Raw genomic sequence first — 13,746 nt, forward strand, 5'->3', positions numbered from 1 at the left:
TTGGTGAGCAAAAAAACGATGGATTTAGGCCCAGATCTCTGTACTGGGGTGAATGTATGACATTGTTTTGCATTCTGTCCATCAATTGTTGTTTTTGCAGATGTGTCTCTGGTCACAGTGGTAATTCCCAATTCTTAGCCATCTAGGAAGTGCTGTAGATGCATCTCTGTTCCCAATGGTAATTCCTCATTCTTAATATTCTAAACACTGCGGCTAGCTACTTCTCTCGTCCCAGTGGTAATTCCTTATTCTTAGTCCTCTAAACCGTTCTGCAGCTGCTTCTCTGGTCCCATTGGTAATTCCTCATTCTAAGTCCTCTAGGCAGTGCTGCAAGCTGCTTCTCTTGTCCCAGGGGTAACTCCTCATTCTAAGTCCTCTAGACAGTGTTGCTAGCTGCTGCTTTTGTCCCGTCAGTAATTCCACATTCTAAGTGCTCTAGGCAGTGCTACAGCTGTGTCTCTGGTCACAGTGGTAAATCCTTATACTTAGCCCTCTAGGCAGTTCAGCTAGCTACTACTCTGGTCCCATCAGTAATTCATCATTTAAAGTCTTCTGGACTGTGGTCCTGGCTGTTACTCTAGTCCTGTTGGTAATACCTCATTTTGTTTGCCAGACAGTGCTGCTAGCTCCTACTCTGGTCCTATCAGTAATTACTCATTCTAAGTCCTCTAGGCAGTGCTGTAGCTGACCCTCTTGTGCCAGTGGTAAATTCTCATTCTAAGCCCTCTAAAAAATACTGCAGCTGCTTTTCTGGTCCCAGTGGTAATTCCTCATTCTTAATCCTCTAGGCAGTGCTGTTAGCTGCTTCTCTGTTCCCGTCAGTAATTCCTCATTCTAAGTCCTGTAGACAGTGCTGCTAGCTGCTTCTCTGGTCCCATCGGTAATCCCTCATTCTAAATCCTCTAGGCAGTGCTGTTTGCTGTTTCTCTGGTCACAGTGGTACTTCCTCATTCTAAGTCCTCTAGACAGCGCTGTTAGCTGCTACTCTGGTCCTGTCTGTAATTCCTCATTTTAACTCCTCTAGGCAGTGGTGCAGCTCTGTCTCTGGTTACAGTGGTAATTCCCCATTCATTGTCCTTTAGGCAGTGCTGCTATCTACGTCTCTGGTCCCATTGGTAATTCCTCATTCTAAATCCTCTAGGCAGTGCTGCTAGCTGCTTCTCTGGTCCCAGTGGTAATTCCTCATTCTAAGTACTCTAGACAGTGCTGTTAGCTGCTACTCTGGTTGTCTCTGTAATTCCACATTCTAATTCCTAAAGGCAGTGCTGCAGCTGTTCTCTGGTTACAGTGGTAATTCCTCACTCATATCCTCTAGGTAGTGCTGCTAGCCACTTCTCGGGTCCTGTTGATAACTCCTCATATTTAGTCCTCTAGGCAGTGCAGCTAGTTGCTTCTCTGCTCCCATCAGTAATTCCTCATTCTAAGTCCTGTAGACAGTGCTGCTAGCTGCTTCTCTGGTCCCATCGATAGGCCCTCATTCTAAATCCTCTAGGCAGTGCTGCTAGCTGTTTCTCTGGTCACAGTGGTAATTCCTCATTCTAAGTCCTCTAGACAGCGCTGTTAGCTGCTACTCTGGTCCTGTTTGTAATTCCTCATTTTAATTCCTCTAGGCAGTGGTGCAGCTCAGTCTCTGGTTACAGTGGTAATTCCCCATTCATAGTCCTTTACGCAGTGCTGCTAGCTGCTTCACTGGTCCCATCGGTAATTCCTCATTCTAATCCTCTAGGCAGTGCTGCTAGCTGCTTCTCTGGTCTCAGTTGTAATTCCTCATTTTAAGTCCTGTAAACTGTGCTGCTAGCTGCAACTCTGGCTTGTCAGCGATTCCTCATTCTAAGTCTTCAAGTCAGTGCTGCTAGCTGCTAGTCTGGTCCCATTGATAATTCCTCATTATAAGTCCTCTAGACAGTGCTGCTAGCTGTTTCTCTGGTCCCAGTGAATATTCCACATTCTAAGTACTCTAGACAGTGCTGCTAGCTGCTTCTCTCATCCAGATGGTAACTCCTCCATTCTAATTCCTTTAGTCCTCTAGGCAGTGCTTCTAGCAGCTCCTCTGGTCCCGATGCTAATTTCACATTCTAACTCCTCTAGGCAGTGCTGCTAGCTGGGTTCAAACTGGAATGGCTTGGTGAGCAAAAAAACGATGGATTTAGGCCCAGATCTCTGTACTGGGGTGAATGTATGACATTGTTTTGCATTCTGTCCATCAATTGTTGTTTTTGCAGATGTGTCTCTGGTCACAGTGGTAATTCCCAATTCTTAGCCATCTAGGAAGTGCTGTAGATGCATCTCTGTTCCCAATGGTAATTCCTCATTCTTAATATTCTAAACACTGCGGCTAGCTACTTCTCTCGTCCCAGTGGTAATTCCTTATTCTTAGTCCTCTAAACCGTTCTGCAGCTGCTTCTCTGGTCCCATTGGTAATTCCTCATTCTAAGTCCTCTAGGCAGTGCTGCAAGCTGCTTCTCTGGTCCCAGGGGTAACTCCTCATTCTAAGTCCTCTAGACAGTGTTGCTAGCTGCTGCTTTTGTCCCGTCAGTAATTCCACATTCTAAGTGCTCTAGGCAGTGCTACAGCTGTGTCTCTGGTCACAGTGGTAAATCCTTATACTTAGCCCTCTAGGCAGTTCAGCTAGCTACTACTCTGGTCACATCGGTAATTCATCATTTAAAGTCTTCTGGACTGTGGTCCTGGCTGTTACTCTAGTCCTGTTGGTAATACCTCATTTTGTTTGCCAGACAGTGCTGCTAGCTGCTACTCTGGTCCTATCAGTAATTACTCATTCTAAGTCCTCTAGGCAGTGCTGTAGCTGACTCTCTTGTGCCAGTGGTAAATTCTCATTCTAAGCCCTCTAAAAAATACTGCAGCTGCTTTTCTGATCCCAGTGGTAATTCCTCATTCTTAATCCTCTAGGCAGTGCTGTTAGCTGCTTCTCTGTTCCAGTCGGTAATTACTCATTGCAAGTCCTCTAGGCAATGCTGCTAGCTGCTTCTCTGGTCTCGTGGTAATTCCTCATTCTAAGTCTTCTAGATGGTGCTGCTACTCTGGTACCGTCTGTAATTCCTCATTCTAAGTCCTCTAGCCACTGCTGCAGGTGTGTCTCTGCTCACAGTGGTAATTCATTATTCTTAGTCCTCTAGGCAGTGCTGTTAGCTGCTTCTCTGTTCCAGTCGGTAATTACTCATTCCAAGTCCTCTAGGCAATGCTGCTAGCTGCTTCTCTGGTCTCGTGGTAATTCCTCATTCTAAGTCTTCTAGATGGTGCTGCTAGCTGCTACTCTGGTACCGTCTGTAATTCCTCATTCTAAGTCCTCTAGCCACTGCTGCAGGTGTGTCTCTGCTCACAGTGGTAATTCATTATTCTTAGTCCTCTAGGCAGTGCTGCTAGATGCTTCTCTGGTCCAGTCCTTAATTTCTCAGTCTGTGTCCTCTAGGCAGTGCTGCTAGCTGCTACTCTGGTACACTTTACACCTTCTTAAAAGTCAAGGGCTTTTCTGCGGTGTTTGTCTGCAAAGTATTTGTACGTAGCTTTTGCCTGCAATAAGTGCTGATAATCTGCTTTCTGGAATTCATTCAATCTTTTTAAGAAGTGGTCACAGAGAGTATAGGAGATTTCTGGTGTAACATCCGGGGGTGATATCAATTGGAGCAGAAAAAGGTAGCTCTGCCAAGGGTTGAATGTAAAGACTTGTAAGCAGACTCCACTAGTGCTATCCAGGGGTACCAGACGTTCATCTTAAATACTGTCCTAACAGCTCACTTAGTCATTCTGTCTGCATGTCCATCAGTTCTGGGGTGATAAGGAGTCAGCTTAAAATTGTTGGTACCAACTTTTTGCAGAAGTTCAGTCCTCAAAGGGGAAGGAAACTGAGTTCCTCTATGATTATAACCTCGGGCAGCCCATGCAAATCAAAAATGTGTGTGATGAATATTCTTAATAATGCAACGACTGTGAAAAGTTACTTTAAGGGGACAAAATGGTCCATTTTTGTGAAGTATTCTATCCCAGCCAAAATTGTAGCGTGTCCCTGAGATGGATGCAAGTCAATAATCCAATCCGTGGAGACCATGTTCCAAGGCTCATGTGACTTAGAAATTGGTTGTAATACTCAACCTTCTGGCTTATGGAAGACATTTTCTTTGACACAGATACTGCAATTCTCTGTACACTGTTTAAGGTGAGGCATCATTTTAGTCCACAGAAAGTCTCTGCTTGCTAATTCCAGTTTCTTCGTATGACCTGGGTGCCCAGCAGTTAGAGAGTCGTGGAAGCATTTAAAAATCTTAGGGGCATATTTACAAGGATTTAACGCCGTCGTAACGTAAATTTTTTGACATTCTGGCAGCTTTTTTTAATTGCCATATTTACAAGTTGCCACAAAGTCCATAAAGCAGCATTTTTCCAGCATTAACACGAATTTTTCACAGTGCCACTTCTGTTAGCTTGACTTACCGAAATTGGGATGCAAGGTAGGCGTTCCAGCATGAAAACATGCTTTCGTTGTAAGCCGTTAAAACAAAAAACTGCCGCCAAGTCCCATTAACAGCATTTTTTTAACGTCAGATATTACCTAGTCTTATAAAATATGCAAACACACTTGGGGCCTCATTTAAGAGTTGTTGGTGCAGGACAGCGCCTCAAGGAATCTTGCTGCGCTGCCCTGCGACAAAACAAAAGGGCAGAAATGCGCACTATCAATAAGATAAGGTGCATTCCTGTCTTTTTCTCCAACATTGGTGCACAATGGCTGCCATGCGCCAACGCAGGCACCCTTGTGCCATGGTGCAAGGGTGCCTGTGTTGTGGGGCTGATTGATTTTGTGCAGGAAGGGCCTCCTTCCAGCACAAAAATAATCTAGAAAGGAGAACCGTGTCATCCATGTGTGCTTCAAAACCTTTTTTTATTTAAATTTCTTTATTGGTATTTTTCGCAAAACATAGCTGCCATACAGTTACAAGCATCATTTCAGCTCAGGCGTGGAGGTGCGTACATCACAGGTATAATAATTCAGTCAATAGTTCAGTGCATGGCATGGAGTGTAGGCCACTACGACTAGCATGGGGACACTCCCCAATATGCGTTACAGGGCATATGGGGATTGGACGCTGCATCTTACACCATTAATAGGAGCTGACGAGTATTGCACTTTGAAGGGAGGGGAGAGGAACACAGGTCTAGGGAATAACAGTATTAACTGATGCCCAATTCAGTTCTCCGCTACTACTCTTCTCTCCCACACGGCCTGCACGACCCACACAACTGTAAGATCAATGTGTATATATCTAGTTGCCTCACTGGAAGATGAAGAGGGAGGTGGGGGAATGTACGATGGGGAAAGGGTGGAAGGGGGCCATGACAGGGCATCGGCATGTCCATGGAGCATCCCTGCCTTACTTACTACTGTGTCACGGCTAATACCACTACGGATGTGCATGTTACGAGGGCCTGGGGCTTACCCTTTGACTGCCAGCTGCATTGGAAGTCCTGCAATATAACATCAAAGTCAGCTGCCATCAGAACTTTACGTAACCCCCATGTGTCTTCGCAGCGCAAGGCGATACTTTCAGCCTGCGCCCAGACTGTTAGTGAGCAGGACCACGCCAGCGCGGGGGGAGGGTCTGAATGTTTCTATCTCTTGGTGATTAAGCACTTAGCTGCAAGTTGTCCCAGATCTATAAACCTGGACTCCATCCTGTGCCTAGCCAATCTACGGAAGAGCCCCAGGAGACACACATCCCAGATACGCACCACTGTTGGGCAAGTGCAGCCACCTAAATGTGCTGTGACGCTACGCCAGTACTCATCGAGCGCGGGGCAGCCCCAGAGCATATGAATGAGATCCGCGTCAATCAGCTTACATCGGGGACAACAAGCATCTGTGTGCCAGAAGTACCTGTTGATCTTAGCTGGGGTGAAATAGGTTCTGTGAAATACTTAGTACTGAATGAGACGGAATCTGGCATTTCTAGGAATATGGGTAGGTCCCTCAAGTATAGCCACCCATTCGCGGACGGGCACCCCACCTCTTCTCCCAGAATGAAAGAGCACCTGGACTGACAAGTGTGCCCACGTTGGTGAGAGCCCAGCCCTGTCCTCAAGATTTAGTCCACTGGCCCATCCGGCCACCCACTGCAATTGCGGCGCCAGGTAGTAGTGCTCCATATTATGTACTGCAAGGCCTCCCTGACCAACTGGTAAGTATAGCTTGGATAGTGCAACCCTGCACCGTGATCCATTCCATATGAACTCACGCATGACGCATTCAAAGGAGCGGAAGACAGGAGGCCGAATATACACTGGTAGGTTAGTGAAGAAATACTGTAACCGGGGCAACACCACTATTTTAAGTAGGGCTATGTGGCCCATGACGGTCAGGGGCAGACTCCGCCAGAAGAGCATTTGCGACTTGACGGCTGCTATCCCCTGGGAGATGTTACCCTCTTGTAGGTCCACTGACTGATGACATACATGTATTCCAAGGTACCGAAAGACAGTTGGTTGCCACTTCACAGGTATATCATTAATGACCAGTGTGGTCGGGGCAAGCCTCATTGAATGGGTACAAGCAAGATTTCACCCAATTCACTCTAAGACCAGAGAGGGACGCAAAATCATTGAGGATCCACGCCAAGTCAACAGGCATTCCCTTTATGTACCGGATGTACAGGAGCAGGTCATCTGTGTACAGGGTGATCTCATGTCTCCCATCACCCAAGGGGATACCCCATTCTGCCCCACTTCCACAAATGGCTTCCGCAAGTGGCTCTATAGCCAGCAAGAAGAGCACAGATGACAGCGGCCACCCTTGCCTGGTAGCATGACTAATGGGCACAGTGTCCGACACGATGGTGCCCATTTTGATTCTAGAGGAAGGAGAGATGTATAACAGCCGTATTAAGCATAGAAAAAGAGCCTGATTCCAAACCGCGACAAGGCGGCAATAGATACTCCCATTCCATGGTATCAAATGCCTTCTCCAAGTCAAGCACCAGACACCCGGAGTGAGGCCAACGTGAGGCTAAATAGTTGGCCACCAGGAAAAATCGACACAGGTTAAGAGACGTGTTCTGGGAAGGCACAAATCTGTTCTGGTCAGTGTGCACCATATTGGGCACCAGGGGGGCAGACTGATCCACCTGTATTTTGGCCGGGATTTTATAGTCAGTGTTTAAAAGCACCAGTGGCCTGTAGTAGCCCAAGAGGGTTGGGTCTCCATCCGGCTTAGGCAAAGAAATGAGCAGAGCTTCAAGGAGAGAACCCAGGAGGATGGAGGCTTCCAGCGAATCCTCAAACAGGGCGAGCAAGCGAGGGGCCAAAACAGGATCGTATGCCTTATAATATTTCGCTGGCAGCCCATCCGGCTAGGGCGTCTTACCCATGGCCAAAGCTCTGAAGGCCTCCCTGACTTCAAATCATGTGATCAGCTCTTCCAATTCCGCCTGCTGTTCCGCCATAATGGTGGGCAAGTGAGTGGATGCAAAGAAGCCCGCTAGATCAGCCAGATAAACGCTGGCAGCAGACATATACAGAGCTGTGTAGTGTCTTGTGAGCTCCCCATGTCTCTCCCGCTGAGTGTACAACAGCTGTCCCGAAAGGTAACGCAGCAAAGGATAGGGTGCTGTGCCTGCTCCTTTTTGATCAGCCATGCGATCAACCACCTCGCTCGGCCCTCAGCTGCATGAGTGCGGGCAGAATGTGCAGAATAATTCAGGCATCAAAATCGCTCCAGTAGGTCCGCATGCTCATGTTCCACCTCCACCAAACACAGAGTACCGCTCGAGTATGTTATTGAGGCAGACTCCAACTTCTGGAGGGAGCACTCAATATGCATGAGATGACCATCAATTTGTTTGCAAGCTCACAAAGCTCACAATGCGGACATGGAGGTCATGCAGTAAGGAATAAAAAGAAAAGACACGCGCATCCGGGTTCAACGCTCTCCAGACGTCAGCTAAGCGCCAGTGCTGCAGCCAATCTCCTAGTGCCTGGGTGTTAGACATGGTGGCTGTACAGGAAAGCAGTGGAATAGTCCTGTCTAATTCCAGATCGGTGACAGTGTTGAAATTCCCCCTTCCCATGAGCCAGGGGATGGCGCTCTAGCGGGTTAGTATACTGGAGATTGTGCGTAAAAAGGCCGTCTCGTCCATGTTAAGTGTGTACACATTCCCAAGTAATAAACGCCTCCCATCCACCCTCCTCAGTACAAATATATAGCGGCCATCCCCACTCACCTCCATCTCCTCCTCCACAAAGGGGATGCCCGGCCGCACCCAGATAAGCACCCCCCTCACATACACAGATTGCAAATACCCGACCACGTCAACGGCACTGGAGCTTGTGGGCTGCAGGCAGTGTGATATGTGTTTCCTGCAATAAAGCAATGTATGTTGACCTGCGCTTAAGGTAGGAATACACAGCATAGCGGGATCGATGGCGTGTGCATGCCCGGTGATTATTTTAGTAACCGGCATGCGTGGAATGGCGCAGGCATGTAGAGGTACATGGGGAACGCAGCAGGAGGAAGGGAGCAAAATATCATATCAAAAGCTTGCAGATGTGGGCAGCACCTGCAGGACAACATTGCCTATAATATGGGTGTGTTAACCCCTTCGATGCTCATGACGGAACGGTTCCGTCATGAGCATCGGTTGAGCTGTGCTCATGACGGAACCGTTCCGTCATGACCACGCCCGCGCTAGAACCCTTCAGCACCGCGGGGGAATCCGCGCAGCGCTGAAGGGGTTAAACAATAAGGTGAGGGGGAAAACAGGAGTATTGTAAGATTGAACAGCATAAGAGTAGAGGGACAACATGTATTCACCCAAACTGGCAATAATGCCTGGTAACTGCCGGCAAGTATCGCCAGCCGAATAGAGCTTAAGGCTCCAGGGGGTTGAGAGTCTAGCACACCAGTGCCCCACATGTCCACAGGAAAGAGTGCTCAGTGTCATTTGTATCAGTCTTCAGTCCAGCTGTGAGGGCAGGCGCCAAGCTTTTCAGACTACCTTCCATCTCTCCGTCAATGGCAGCATCCTAGCCTGCACACCAGAGGCCCATGCCGAATGCATCAGATACCATAGCACCACATGTTACATTTTGTAGTCAACACCTTAAACTAGGTCATCTGCCATCTGAGTAATCACTTCCGGGGGCCGCCTGGACTCTGCACCAGATGGCCACGTCGCAGTGCAGCCATCATCGCTGGTGGAGCATTCAGGGGAAGTGTCGAGATCCTGTCTCTGAGTGCGATCGCACATCTTTGCCGCAGCATGAAGCGCCTTCCGCCTCTCTGTATAACCTGCTTCAGATTGGGGGTGGCTTATAGTTGTGGCAGGTGAAGCCTGCTCCTCCTACGCCTCTCACTATGACTGGCTCCCCGAATGACAGCTTGTTGTGCAGACCCTTCATTTCCTGTCCGCAGCACCTGTCGACCAGTAGATTACAGTCAGGTCCAGAACTGTTCAGCGGCATCAAAGAATCGCATGTTACCATCTGAGACCACTCGTAGCCTTGCTGGGAAGAGGAATGAGTTTTTGAAGCCCAACTCTCGGAGGCGCCGCTTAACCAACAGAAATGACTCCCTCTGCCTCTGCACCTCGTGGCATAGCCAGGGAAGAAAAGTACTGTGCCACTATCCACTTTCACCTCCCCCAGCTTGCATACCGCCTTCAGGACAGCATCGCGATCCCTGTAGGAGGTGAAAGAGACCAGGTCTAGGACCTGTCCCCAGTGGCGGGCAGCTCACCAGCACTCAATGGGACTGCTCCACAACAAAGAATGGGGAGAATGCACATGCTGTCAGTAGGTCATGCAACCATGTCTCAGTATATGCCACTGCATCAGCTCCTTCTGCTCCCTCGAACAGACCCACCACCTGCACGTTGTTCCAGCGGGAGTAGCCCTCCACATCCACTCTTCTTACTGATGACTTCACATGTTCCGTTAGCTCCTGTCCCTCCAACGCTGCGTTCCAGGTAATAGGGTGGACTTCGGCAAGTTCTTGCTCAATGTCGCATACCTTGTCAGTCAGCTGGCAATGATCTGCACGATCGAGGATGAATTTGACTGTGATTTTGTCAATGCAGCCCTCAAGGGACGTGCGCAGTTGTTTGAGGGAGGTATCAAATTTTAGACAGCTGCAAGTATAGAGTCTAGTTTGGAGTCCAGGGTGTCAGCTGACACCTGCCCTGGCAACCAGCGGCCTCCAGTCACTCGGTCCACCAACACGGAGGAGTGGACAGGTGTTGACGCCACCCCGTGCACAGGCAGCCCATGTTGCGCCCGACACCCAGGCACTATGTATGATGTGCAGTTCAGTGTGGCCAGCCAGCCCCTCTCATCCAGTCAGGTGTATGCTAGCCAGGAATCTTCAATCGGGCAGCACCAATGGAAATCCTCCGTACACCAAAGAGCACACTAACAGGGTGTGAGGAAAGGCAGCGCCATCCGGTCGCCTCCTCCAGTCTAACAGTGGTGACCGGATTCCATGTTCCCCAGTGCCCCAGCGAGTAACAGTAGATCAAGCTGTGCACCCAAGGGCCTGGGCCTGAACCGCCCCCGTGTCCCTGGCGCCAGCCACCACCAACGGCCGGTATCAGCAACTACAGCCAGTTAGTGGAGTCCCCCACCAGTCTTGTGCTGTGCCCTCGGTGATGTGGGTCCGCCGCAGCACAGGGATTACTCAGAGCACAGTGTGCGCCCCCCACAAGTGCTAGGCCTGGGCCTGACACGACCCCAGGCCTCCTCCGCTCCCTGTCCCACCTTCTCCTCACCTGGACAATGACAACGTTGCTCAATCTGCAGTGCTCTCTCCGAATCTGTGACTCAGCAAGCAGGAGCTACAGCCAGGCCAGATTTCACAAGCCTGGGTACAGCAGTCGCCACCGAGTCCGCTGAGGTAACCTCCTGATGGAGGTGATGCAACAGGGCCCTCTTAGGCATGATGTCACTGCACTCCCGGCACACAAGTTCAGTGCAGCTCAGGGGCCTCACCCTCCACAGCGTCTGGGCAGCGCCACCTCCTCCAGCCTGTGATGCAGAGAGGCGCGGTCTCCCCATCTGCAAACTCCTCCGTGCACCCCGGTGTAGTGGTGGTGTGTGTTATGCAATGCAAACCTCCCCACATCTGTGCGCAGGAGCACCTCTACCGATGATAGCTCCAAGGGGCAGCAGGCAGTCATTTCACACAGGTCAGTAATGTCTACCGCCGTCGCCCACAGGCTCAGGCCCAACGCAGCCCGCCTCCACCATCAGGCCACAGTGCCTCCACAGCACAGGTCACTCCCACACCCGGTTTTAGACGCAAGCCCAGCGAGGCATCCAGGCCCCGGGACTGTCCGCGTTTCCAGGCATCGACCACCATGGTGCCGCAAGAACAGCGCAATGAACAGTGCTGCATCACTGGTTTTCGTCAGCGATGCACCTCTTTTTTATAAATGAGGCCCTGATTCTGCATTTCTTCTTCCCCTGGGACTCTGGCTAGTCATCCTGGCTGTTAGGGGGCTGAGGGGCGGGGGGGGGGGGGTTGTGCACCTGTGCTGTACTTGGTTCTGGCTACTCCATTCCGCATTCCGGTGTTTGTTTATTTTTTTCCCTTAGAGGTGTATTTTGCCTCTAGACACTGAAAAGTGGCGTTGGGTGACTAACGTAAAAGGTTTTGCCACTAATTGGCGCTGCCTTGAGCCAGCAAGCTGACGAGCTTTGGGGATGCACCTGTGTGACTGTGAGTGGTACTGAGAGGAACTTGGCAGCATTTCCAGCAACCCCAGAAGATTTTTCTTTGTTCTACCAACTGACCGTAACAGTTTGTTACTGTATGGGAGCCATCATCCAAAGGCTCCTGGGGACAACCTTCCACTTGGGCAGTTCCTGCGCCTTAGGCGTATTTGCAGCACCACCCGTGCTTCTGACAATGTGACATCACAACTCACACACACTCTAATACAAAGGGATTACCCAATACATAGCATTAACACTGCCAGGAAGAGGGCCAGGAACAATAACAGGAAGGCCTTACTCGAGAAAGTACCCAAAACTGAGGAGGACATACTGACCAGTGTGATGACATTCATACCACATTCAACAGGATTAAACAAATCATTAGAAAGAACTGGGGCATCCTACAGACAGGAAACCAAGCACTGGCCCCTCCCAGGTTTGCGTTCAACCATACCAGCAACTTGAAGGACCTTTTGGTCCCCGCCCTGGTCCACGCCACAATAACCAACCAACTTTAATGGGTCTACCTCCGGTCACAGGTCAATCAGCATGTGGCTCGTGTTCTGTGTGCCCTCTTACTGAGAGAACCAAAGAGCTATAGCTATCGCCCAATTTTAGATGGGTGTAAAGGTCTCACACCAATTGCAATACCAACAATTGTATTTACACCATTACCTGCCCTTGCAAACAGAGGTGCATTGGCATGACAACCATGGCAGTGAAGGTCAGGATTATTGAGCTGCGAAGCAGCATACGCTGCAACAGACTAACTACCAAACTCTGTCAACATTTCACAGAGACATGCACCTGACAGCTTAAGGTGGACATTGATTGAGGGCCACCCCAATCTTAGCAAACAGGGTCTCTTCAGGAGAGAGCAACGCTGGATTTTCAGACTATCCTGCTACAGAGAGGGGCTCAATGAGGATATTCCGTGGTGGGAGACAAATAATCAGAGCCTCCTCCCCCCACTATCTGCCCTCTTGATTCCCACTGCATGCTGTTGATGTCACTGACTGCAGATACTAGCCATCATCAGCGGGGACTTAGTATCCCTAGAAGACGATCTACTTTGCCACAATAACCAAGCCTGGCTTTATACAGTCCCTGTCGCCATGACCATGTGGACTCCCTCCTTCACCTCTTACGTGTGATAACTGCGTGACCTGTGTGTCCCACTATGATTGTCTGACTTTGGCCTGCAGACCGATAATGTCGGTCAATTGGGTACTTCCTTCACCCCTTTTTACATTGCCTATGGTGTTGGCCTCAAGATGTCCCATGAGGGTGGGCACACTTTAGCGCATACATGCGCATACGTGACCCATTCAATACAGTACCCACCTTTTGGATGCTATGCACATTCCAGCTTATAAGATGGCCACCAAAGCTTTAATCAATAGATTTAAGCTTCTACCCCCTTCAAAGATTGCTGCCGTATATCTATCGGCCTGTGGATGTCACATGCATTCCACGTTCTAAGATGGCCGACACCTTTTTAACCGGGAGCATGTAACTTCAACCCCCTTCATAGATGGCCGCTGCATGTCCCTCGACCTTCCACTTGCGTGTCGTTTCCCTGCTACTTAAACCCACTGGCTTCACACACCTCGCTTCCTCCTAACGAGGCAGAGTGAGGGGCAGGTTCCCGGCACCTGTTTTCCAGGAAAACGTAAGTAAATAGTCCCCGCTGTTCTTCCCCCTCCCCCACCCCACTTTGGCACCAGAGACCTATGCCACTTTGACAGGATGCTCATCCTTGGGCAGCCTTTCATCTTTGCTTATACCCATCGTGTTTTTATCTTCCCCCTTTCTCTCCTCAAAGCCAGCATGACGTTAACTTTAGTATCGATCGTTGCTCTGCCTAACTATTGATGAGGCATTAGTTGAACCCGAATTGGGTGAGTTCCATCGCAGCCTTCCATCTTTGCTTATACCCATCGTGTTTTTATCTTCCCCTTTCTCTCCTCAAAGCCAGCATGACGTTAACTTTTGTATCGATTGTTGGTCTGCCTAACTATTGATGAGGCA

Source organism: Triturus cristatus, chromosome 7, assembly GCF_964204655.1.
Source record: "Triturus cristatus chromosome 7, aTriCri1.1, whole genome shotgun sequence".
In the NCBI taxonomy this organism is placed as follows: Eukaryota; Metazoa; Chordata; class Amphibia; order Caudata; family Salamandridae; genus Triturus; species Triturus cristatus.